Here is a 10,377-nt window from a genome sequence, read left to right as displayed (position 1 = left end):
AAATCTTCTCATTGAAAACCTTGAAAAAGGGGGGATTTTTTACCCTGATTTTGTCAGTGATTTGGCAAAAAAAGGGGGGTAAAATCAATGAAAAATCAGTGAAAAGGGGGGTTTTGAAAAAAGGAAGAACACACATGGTTACCACTTTTTATGTTGACCTGGGGTACCGGGCATTTTGCCCCACCAGATTTTACTCGGCTATAATACTAATACCCGACAACTTGCGACAAGTGACCACTACAAAACAAAATGTACATCACCAAGAGTCTAGTAGACTTACGTTTCACAAAAAATGGTGCCCGTCGGCCTCCGGCTTCATTATATTATTAAGGAGTCTTTTCCCATTTTACCCCACTGCGAAATTGTTGCTGTAAAGAGGCTGGGGTAAAATGGGACAGCTGGGGTAAAATGGGACGCCATTGATTTACTATGGGATTTTTTTGTTGGGGCAAGATGGGACAGTGCGAGATAGCACACAGTAAATCAATGGCGTCCCATTTTCCCTTACCCCAATTTGGCACATTTCTAAAGGAAAACTGGCTTATAATTTTCGAAGAAAAGAGTAACAATTTTGGTCTTATTTAATTGAAAAGGTGGTTTAGAAGTTATTTTTTAATTTGAGAAACACTAATCCGGGCCATTGATTCAGATATTTAGCCTCAAGTCGTGACCTCTGCTTAGACATGACAAAAAAATGGAATACTTATTTTGATGTGTAGCTTACGGCCCTCTTTGGTTGGAAATATAAATAGACATTAGGCCTATATCAAAGTTCTTTTGTTGCAAAAATGGGCATAATGTGACTATTTTAAGGTATAAAAGTATTTCCGAAATCACTGTCCCAACTTACCCTGTGTTCCAATTTGCCCCAAGTTACCCTACGGTATACATTTCCATAGGGCGTGTTCCATGCCACTCAGGTTTAACTAGGTTCATTTAGCTCCTCTTTTCTAATGCAGACAATTTGTAAAAAAAATAAACATTTAATTTGATTACAGTTCTTGTACACTCTATTCTTTTCTTTACTAGGAAGCAACGGTTTTTGTTGAAGTGATGCAGCTTTTGTCATTTTACATTATTTTCAATATATTTTTTTATGTCACCTTCAATTTAAGCTAATTTAAGCCATCTGAAGTGTGTAAATGGTATTTTATTGTCACTTCAGTTTGGTCTATACTTACATGTTCTTTGTAAATGTAGGCCTATAGATTTTCTCCATTTCCGCGGCCCTGAATCCTGATTTCATTTCTCTTTGCCTACAACAAATTAATGGAATATTAATATTAAAACTAAATTTTCTCACATGCTATTAGCCACTCATGGTTATAATCATGGAAAATATGAAAGTGTTAACTTAAAGGTGGAGACAGAACTTTTTGAATGACCCTCGTACATACGATTTCCTTAGGTTATAAAATTATTAATTTACAAAAGAAAAATAATCTTCGAAAAAGCGTAGCATTCACTTACGCAGAGGGCGCAACAAAAAAAAAGCGAAAAAAGATAAAAACGGGAATGGAGAAAGAAAAGGAAAGAAAAAATGAGGACGGATAAAAAAGAAAAAATGGGAGGAAAATAGGTCAAAACTGATGACTTTTCAAGGGTTAACCCCTACCTTTTTGGTAGGCTTTGGTGGGGCGGCAGGGAGGCAATTGCCTAGGGCGGCAAAATCCCTAGGCTAGGAACGGCCCTGAAACCTTTTAGAGCGTTTTATTTAAAAGGCGCCCATGAATGTGTGCCAAAATCGCTTCCCCTTTTTCCCCCAATTTTTTTACAACGAACGTTTATTAAAATTTACAGTGTGTCCCAGAAAAAATACCGCAAGTCGAGAAATAGACATCGGAATCAAACAATTTAAAATGTAGCACGTGGCTCATTATTTGATCGTGCATCATAATACGCAAATTTTATTTGATTTGGTTGACTGGTTAATTGTGCAGAAATTAACGATTACATAATGCGCGCACATTCCTGATCAACAGTCCGACAGTGTTATATACAACAGTTTGTCCGAGAAAACCAGTGATTTCTGCCAAGCTTCACCGCTTGAATTTTTATGTTGTGCAAATATTTTATATTTTAACTCTCAAAAGAATATATGAGCCACGAATGACAATGATCAAGTGCTTACAGCTTTACGTGCGATTATTAATATCACGCCTTATTATAGCTTATTATGTCGAAGTTATAAAAGACTTTGCATTACCATTTCTTGGAAATATTCCAAAAACATTAATGTGTGAGAAAGCTTTCCCCCAGCCGAGCTGCTTTCATTTTCAATGTCGTTTTTTCAAATTTGAACAAAACCTAATTGAATGCATTGCAAGAAACAGAACGAAAAACGAAAAAGAACGAAAATGATTCACCGAACAAAACATAAATATAAAGCTCGTTGACAGGTGCGTTTTATGTTGTACTCTTTCCTTCAAACTTGCACTGCAAAAACAAGTGTTTATATTTAAACACCATATTGTGTTTATCAGAGCAACACTTAATAAACACATAATTCATGTTAATGGTCTAACACTAATGTTCATAAATTAACACTTGGTGTTATATTACAAAAACTAATGTTTGTAATATAACACCAAGTGTTAATTTATGAACATTAGTGTTAGAACCATTAACATTAGTGTTAGACCATTAACATGAATTATGTGTTTATTAAGTGTTGCTCTGATAAACACAATATGGTGTTTAAATATAAACACTTGTTTTTGCAGTGTGGAATGAGGTGAACTTGATTAACGCATATGTTATGTAATCGCTCATTTCTTCGCGATCAGTCAACAGATTCAAGTAAAATTAGTTTATAAGATACATCATATAAAGATGGTTTTTAACCCTTTTTGATCTGATGCCTATTTCTCGATTTATGTCCAAATTCATTCACCCGATTTTTTTTTCTGGGACACCCTGTATACATGTGTGTGCATTTTATGCAAGTACCTCAGTGGTCTGTGCATATTGCATCTATGGTGCATGTATATTGCTGTGCACTTTCATCGAGCTGCAGCTAATTAAAAAAATATTATTCAATTAAATGCATTGACATTTTGAAGCAAAATCTATACCCTCTAAATAATTAAAATTTCTATTCTGATCAACATTTTACAGAGATTATAATTTTATGATATCATATGCATTGTATGCATGCAACGATGCAGAGTTATCATGCGTTTGTGCATTCTAATTAACATTAATGTTTTACACATAGGCATAAATATAGATATGCCATAGTCGATTTTTATTTAAAGCATGTTATTAATGTTAATCATGATGAAAGCATTCAGTTGAACTCGAAATTATACTGATATTTATTACATCAAAATACTAGTATAAAATTGTTATGTAAAAGTTTATATTATATTAGTGACAATAAAAGTAAAGTGTACGTAGGCTTATATTATTGAATGCAACATATCATAATGTCATAATTGTATTGGCACTTCAATACTGAACAATTCTGACTTTAGAATCTGCCAGTTTATTAATCGCGAAATTCCAGGTTAAAAATCGACTATGGACTTTCAATTTTAAACGGGATTTTGAACGGGCAAAGTCCCTAACACTCACACTGTCAATCATACTTGTTTATCAATCAAATTTAACCGCAAGCAAATACAAGACGCGCGGCTCATGCACTTACTGACGCGTTCATGCAATTACATAACACAACGACCGCATACTTGTGTACCATGTAGTTATTTTAATAAATTAAAATTAAAATGGTAATGACAGGTACCCGGAGGATTTAAACCATAACGAGATCTGGGCGACCAAACACAAGTCAGATCCATCTAAAGATGCATTACATCATGGCCAATTTTATTAGGCCAGATTTCCGACAATCTCATCCAAGCTCATAGACAGCCGTGTTAAGCATAGACTATGCCATAGTCGAATTTTATTTAAAATATGTTATTATTAGTCATGATGAACCCATTTCGTTGAACTCAAAATTATACTGATGTTTATTAAAATTAAAGTATTCAATAGTAAAATGGTCATAAAGAGTTTAAAATATCAGATGATTATCAATAATAAAAGAAACTGAATGCAACATTATCTTGCATAATTATAATGGCTCACTTTAATACTGAACAATTCTGATTTTGGAATCTACCAGTTTATTGATAGCGAACCCCGAAAATTCGACTATGGACTTTGAATTGTAAGCAGAACTTTACCCCTGGACTTTGCTCTCTAAAACACACTGTCAAGCATACTTGTTTATCAGTCCATTAACCACAAGTACTAAGCATGGACGCGCTAGATGTTTGATGAGAGATTAACTTTCGCGTCAACACAAAAGCGCCGCAAATACCACAGACAGTTGTGTACGGTGTAGTTAATGGTAATGGCGCGGGCCCAGAAGATTTAAACCATAGCGAGATATGGGCGACCAATCACAAGGCAGATCCATTTAAAGATGCATTACATCATGGCCAATTTTAGTTAGGCCAGAAATTGGCCTAACTCTCCATAGAGTCCCGTGTTAAAAATCTTAACCGCAAGGCAATGTCAGAGTATGCACAATGGGTAAGTGGACTACGGGGTAGTCTATGTTAAGCATGTAAACCGCAATCCAAAGTCAGTAGTCCACTTGGGAAGCTAACAAACAGAGGGAGTAGGGTGACTGAAAAGATCAGATGTGAAAATCTATCAATTGTGCACACATTAATTAAATCAGAGTTTTAAGCTTAAATACAATATCCAGAGTATGCACAATGGGCAAGTGGACTACGGGATCGTCTAGCATAAATACGGTGGCCCAATGGTTAGGGCGCGAGCTTCATGATCGAAAGGTTGCGGGTTCGAGCCCCACCACGGCCAGTGTGTTGCATCCTTGAGCAAGATAGCTAGCTTAATTCCCAATTGCTTCACTCCATCCAGGTGTAAAATGGGGAGCTGCTGGGGGTAATCACAATCTAAGTCGCTGAAAGTACCTGCGCATCAGTTGCGGACTTGGTGAAGCGGAAATGATTCTGATATATCCTATGGCAGCGGAATAATTGTTGAAGTGTGCTGATAATTAGGCAATGCCTAGCTGAAGCACACGTTAAATCAAACAACATTTATTTATACCGTTTCACTTGAAATTAGTACCAGCTAGGTTCAAAAAATGACAACCAAAATCGAGTCATGCACTTTAAAAGTCTATTTTATAGTTATTTCACGACGATTTACATGTAGTTATGGTAGAAAAAAGTCACATCACAAAATAATGAGAATGTTGGTCTGCTGAGCCGTTTGGCTTACGAGGGGGTATCCAAAAGTTTTTGACATCAACCAGAAGTGAAAGAGCTATACCGATGAAATTTCGTCAGTGTAATCACTGGTCCTTATGTACATTATGGCCCAAAAATGGTCTCATAAGTATGTTTACTTTCTTTACAGGTGGCGCTAGATGGGCAGTAGGCGCATAACCTGAAAGATGGTGAAAATTGAGGCACGCAGCATGATTAAGTTCCTGCATTTGAAGGGTTAGGCCTACAATGCTCAGAAAATCTACGATGAAATGAAAGTAATCTACGGTGATGATTGCCCATCATATGGCACTATTGCTTTTTGAAAAAGGAATTTCCAAAACTGGCCACATGTCCCTCACAGATGAGCCAAGAAGTGGACGTCCATCACTTAACGGATGATGCGGCCACAGTGAAAAAACTCAAGAAAGTGGAGGATCTTATCATGAAAAGGTTATGCGCCTACTTCCCATCTAGCGCCTCCTGTGAAGAAAGTAAACATACTTATGAGACCATTTTTGGACCATAATGTACATAAGGACCAGTGATTACACTGACAAATTTTCATCGGTATAGCTCTTTCACTTCTGGGTGATGTCAAAAACTTTTGGATACCCCCTCGTATTTGCAATATTCTTAAGGGGTGGGGTATGAACGTTTGGACAGTATTTATTGTGGGACATTAGAGCACATCAGACATATCGAATTACATTCTGAATACGAAGAATGTCCTGATGATATCAAATAATTTTGATTTTTTGAAATTCGCAATGTAATACACATTTTATGGCAAATGATTAAAATTGATATTTTTGATATTTAACAGTACTCGAAGTAAACTTTATAAATCTGATGATTTATACTTAAAAGTGTATGTAAGTGGGATGAAAAGCCGACGATCAATTGAAAATTGTGACCTTTCGTATTGAAGATATGGATTTTTTTCCCAAAACACCAAAAAAAATTTGGTCTTTTGGGTAAAAAAATCCATATCTTCAATACGAAAGGTCAAAATTTTCAATTGATCGTCGGCTTTTCCTCCCAGCTACATACACTTTAAGAATATGTCATTAGATTTACAAAATTTACTTCGAGGGCCGTTATTATATCAAAAATATCAAAAATATCAAATTTAATAATTTGTCATAAAATTTGTATTATATCGTGAATTTCAAAAATGAAAATTATTTGATATCAGAAAGACATTCTTCGTATTCAGAATGCAATTCGATACGTCTGATGTGCTCTCATGTCCCACAAAAAATACTGTCGAAACGCTCAAAATGCTCATTCCAGATCCCTTTCGTGTGACCACAATATTTTCGTCACCGATATAATCACTGTTTTTCAAAGTAGTTCCGTAGCAGTTGTAAATTAAATCAAGTATCTTCTTATGTTAATATGATTCTGTACTTCAACCTGGATTATACAAGGTTTACTTCAACAAATCTCTCTTCACACATTGTTTGCTTGAGACATATGTTTTCATGATCATTAATTAATGCCTTTAGTATGTTTAGTCATTTTTCATCACCATTTGTTGAGTTTCTTTTCCATTTCCCACTAACATGTTTTATTCATCTCTTTTATGTTCTTATGTCCGTATGAAATAATCACTTTTTTTTTGTGCTGGCCGTGTCCCTGACCCGCCAACCCAGTTTTATTTTTTGCATATATTTATTCTCTTATTATTTCATATTCTTGTTTAGATTTTTCGATTTTCTTCGTGTATTATTTTTTTTTCTTTGTTTCTTGTGTTTCTTTGTTATATGTTGGTAGTGTGATGGCTGAGTGTAATCAATGTAATAAGTGTATTTATAAGGTGAATTGCAATTCTATTCAATGTAAGTTCTGTAAAGCTATGTATCATAAAAGATGTGTTTATGGTAATCTTGAAGACGACAATTGGTTCTGTTACAAATGCTCTGGTGATATTTTCCCATTTAATCACATTCCTGATGATGGTGAATTTCTGTTTACTATTCGTTATTTCAATAATTCTTATGATTATAATAAGATGTTAGATTTAAAATTCAATCCTTTCTTATTTGAAGTTGGTATTAATGACAAATCGCATGATTACCTTCAAAACCTTGGCATTTTAAATTCTTGCAACTATGTGTTTGATCCTTCATCTGACTTTAACTTGTCGTTTAAAGCTGGGTTTTCTATTTTGCATTTAAATGTACGTAGTTTTAACAAGAACCAGGATTTTATCAATGCATTTATTTCAAATTTGAATTTCACCTTTTCGATTATTGCCCTGTCCGAGACCTGGTTCAAGGAGGATCATTCAAACCTGATTGACATTTCCAATTATAATTTGATAAGTATCCCTCGTCAAGGTAGGAGAAGTGGCGGGGCTGCTCTTTATGTTCATAATACATTATCTTTTAAAGCCAGACCCGATTTAAATTTGATTCAAGCCGATCGTAATGATATTGATCATTCTGAATCCATTTTGTTGAAATCATTTCTCCACAATCCAAAACATCATTGTTGGTAATGTTTACCGTGCCCATCGTACTAATGTTGATTCTTTTAATTCTGATTTGTCTAACTGTCTCGATCGTATTTCACTTGAAAATAAATTGTGTTACATCTCTGGTGACTTCAATCTTGATATTCTTCATTATGACACCGACAACAAGGTTAATGAATTTGTCAATAATTTTTATTCTCATGATATGTTTCCACTTATAGACCGTCCTACACGTATTGTTAATAACTCAGCGAGTATTCTTGACAACATATTCACAAATGTTCTTAGTAAGCAGATTAAGTCGGGTATTTTTGTTAATAACATTACCGATCACTATCCCGTATTTCAAGTTACTGGTGCTATTGATTTACATAAACATAGTCCTAAATTTATCAATTGTCGTACATTTAATCAAGATAATATTAATTGCTTTAAGAATCATCTTCAGCTCACAGATTGGGATAATATTATGAATGATTTATCACCTACGAAAGCCTATTCCAATTTTGTTACAAAATTCAATGATTTGTACAATCGCTCTTTTCCTGTTAAGCGCAAACGTATCTCTCGGGCTAAAGGCATTCCTCATAAACCATGGATCACCAAGGCAATTCTTAGGTCTATCAGCAGAAAGGACAAACTCTACCGAAAGTATAGATCATCACCAACTGCTTCTAACAAGCGTGCCTTGTCAGATTATAAGAACAAACTGACCTCTGTTATTCGTGCATCTAAAAAGCAGTATTACTGTAACTTACTTGATGTCCACAAACGTGATCTTAAAAAGACTTGGGGTGTCTTGAATGATCTTTTAGGTAATAGAAGGAAGAAGCCTTTGTCTGATTCTTTTGTCATTAATGGTTCTATTGTTTCCGATTCACAGCAAATTGCTGATGGTTTAAATGATTACTTTGTTAATGTTGGTCCCAATTTAGCTAGTAATATTCCTTCAACTCCAACAAAATTCAATGATTTTCTCAATTCAGTTCCATCACCTATGCACTCTCTTTTCTTATCTCCAACTGATGTTGAGGAAGTCGTTGATATTTGTTCTTCATTTAAAGCTGGTACTAGCAGTGGTTTTGATGACGTTAAACCAGACATTGTCAAGATTGTTATTGATTTAATTAAAATACCCTTATGTCATGTTTTTAATTTGTCTATCAGCTCAGGTATTGTACCAGATGAACTTAAAATTGCACGTGTCGTTCCCATTCACAAATCTGGTGATGCTACTTTATGTAACAATTATCGTCCTATATCTGTTTTACCTGTGTTTTCCAAAATTTTTGAAAGTATTATTCATAAAAGATTGTATAAATTTCTTGAATGTCATAATTTGCTTCATAATTGTCAATTTGGTTTCCGAAAAAAGCTATCCTCTTATATGGCACTCATTACCGCCTATGATAAGATTGCTACAGACCTTGATAAAAGATTACATACAATGGGCATCTTCTTGGACCTCTCGAAGGCCTTCGACACGATTGATCATCACATTCTTCTTGATAAACTACATCATTATGGTGTCAGAGGAAGTGCCTTCGAGTGGTTCAAGAGTTACCTTACCAATAGAACTCAGTATGTTTGTTTAGATGAATGTAACTCATCATATCGTAATATAACATGTGGTGTGCCCCAGGGTTCAGTCTTAGGCCCTTTACTTTTCATCATTTTCCTAAATGACATTGCCTTTTCTTCTGATAAACTTGCTTTTGTAACCTATGCAGATGACACAAATGTTATTGTTTCGCATGCTAACCTCCCTGATTTAATAACTATTGTTAACCAGGAATTAGATAAGCTTTCTGTATGGTTTAAATCAAATAAGTTGTCGTTAAATGTAGACAAAACAAATTACATTATGTTTAAAAACAGGTATAGCAATCGTGTGTATAATTATTTAAATATTTTCATTGACGGAGTCAAAATCTCCAGAGTTTCCCAAACAAAGTTCCTTGGAGTTCTCTTAGACGAGTCTTTAACTTGGTCAAAACATACTTCAAATGTTGTTAATATTTTATCTAAGTATTGTGGTATCTTGTATCGCCTTAAAGAAGTTCTCCCTTCCAAAACATTGTTTTCATTATACAATACTCTTGTGCTTCCCCACCTATCTTATTGCAATTTAATTTGGGCAGATTCAAATAACACCAATCTCCACTCAATCCATCTAAAACAAAAAAAGAATTATGAGGATCTGCTCGAATTCTCACTGGCTCGAGCATACTCCACCTTTATTTAAGAATTTTAATACTCTGACTATTTATGACATCCACAAATTGACCCTTTGTTCATTTATGCACAATTATGCTTCCAATAACCTTCCTGTTAATTTTGCCGATTATTTCATTCAAAATAGGTCCTTTCACAGCTACCCCACCCGCATATCCTCATTTTATCGTCCGTATAATTTCAATACTGATTTAGCAAGAAATACAATTAGAAGACAAGGTCCTCTGATTTGGAATACAATTTTACAAGAGTTAAAGAATGCCAAATCACTGTATGTATTTAAAAGAAAATATAAGTCATATCTGTTGTCATATTACCAGTAACTTAATTGGTTTGTTTTATTTTATAACTTTTATTTTATAAGTTTGCTATATGCCATCATCACTGCCTTCACCTTAGTGTTTAGTTGCA

Source organism: Amphiura filiformis, chromosome 3 (assembly GCF_039555335.1).
Source record: "Amphiura filiformis chromosome 3, Afil_fr2py, whole genome shotgun sequence".
NCBI lineage: Eukaryota > Metazoa > Echinodermata > Ophiuroidea > Amphilepidida > Amphiuridae > Amphiura > Amphiura filiformis.
The sequence above is the reverse complement of the archived record's forward strand: the minus strand, read 5'-3'. Positions refer to the sequence as shown.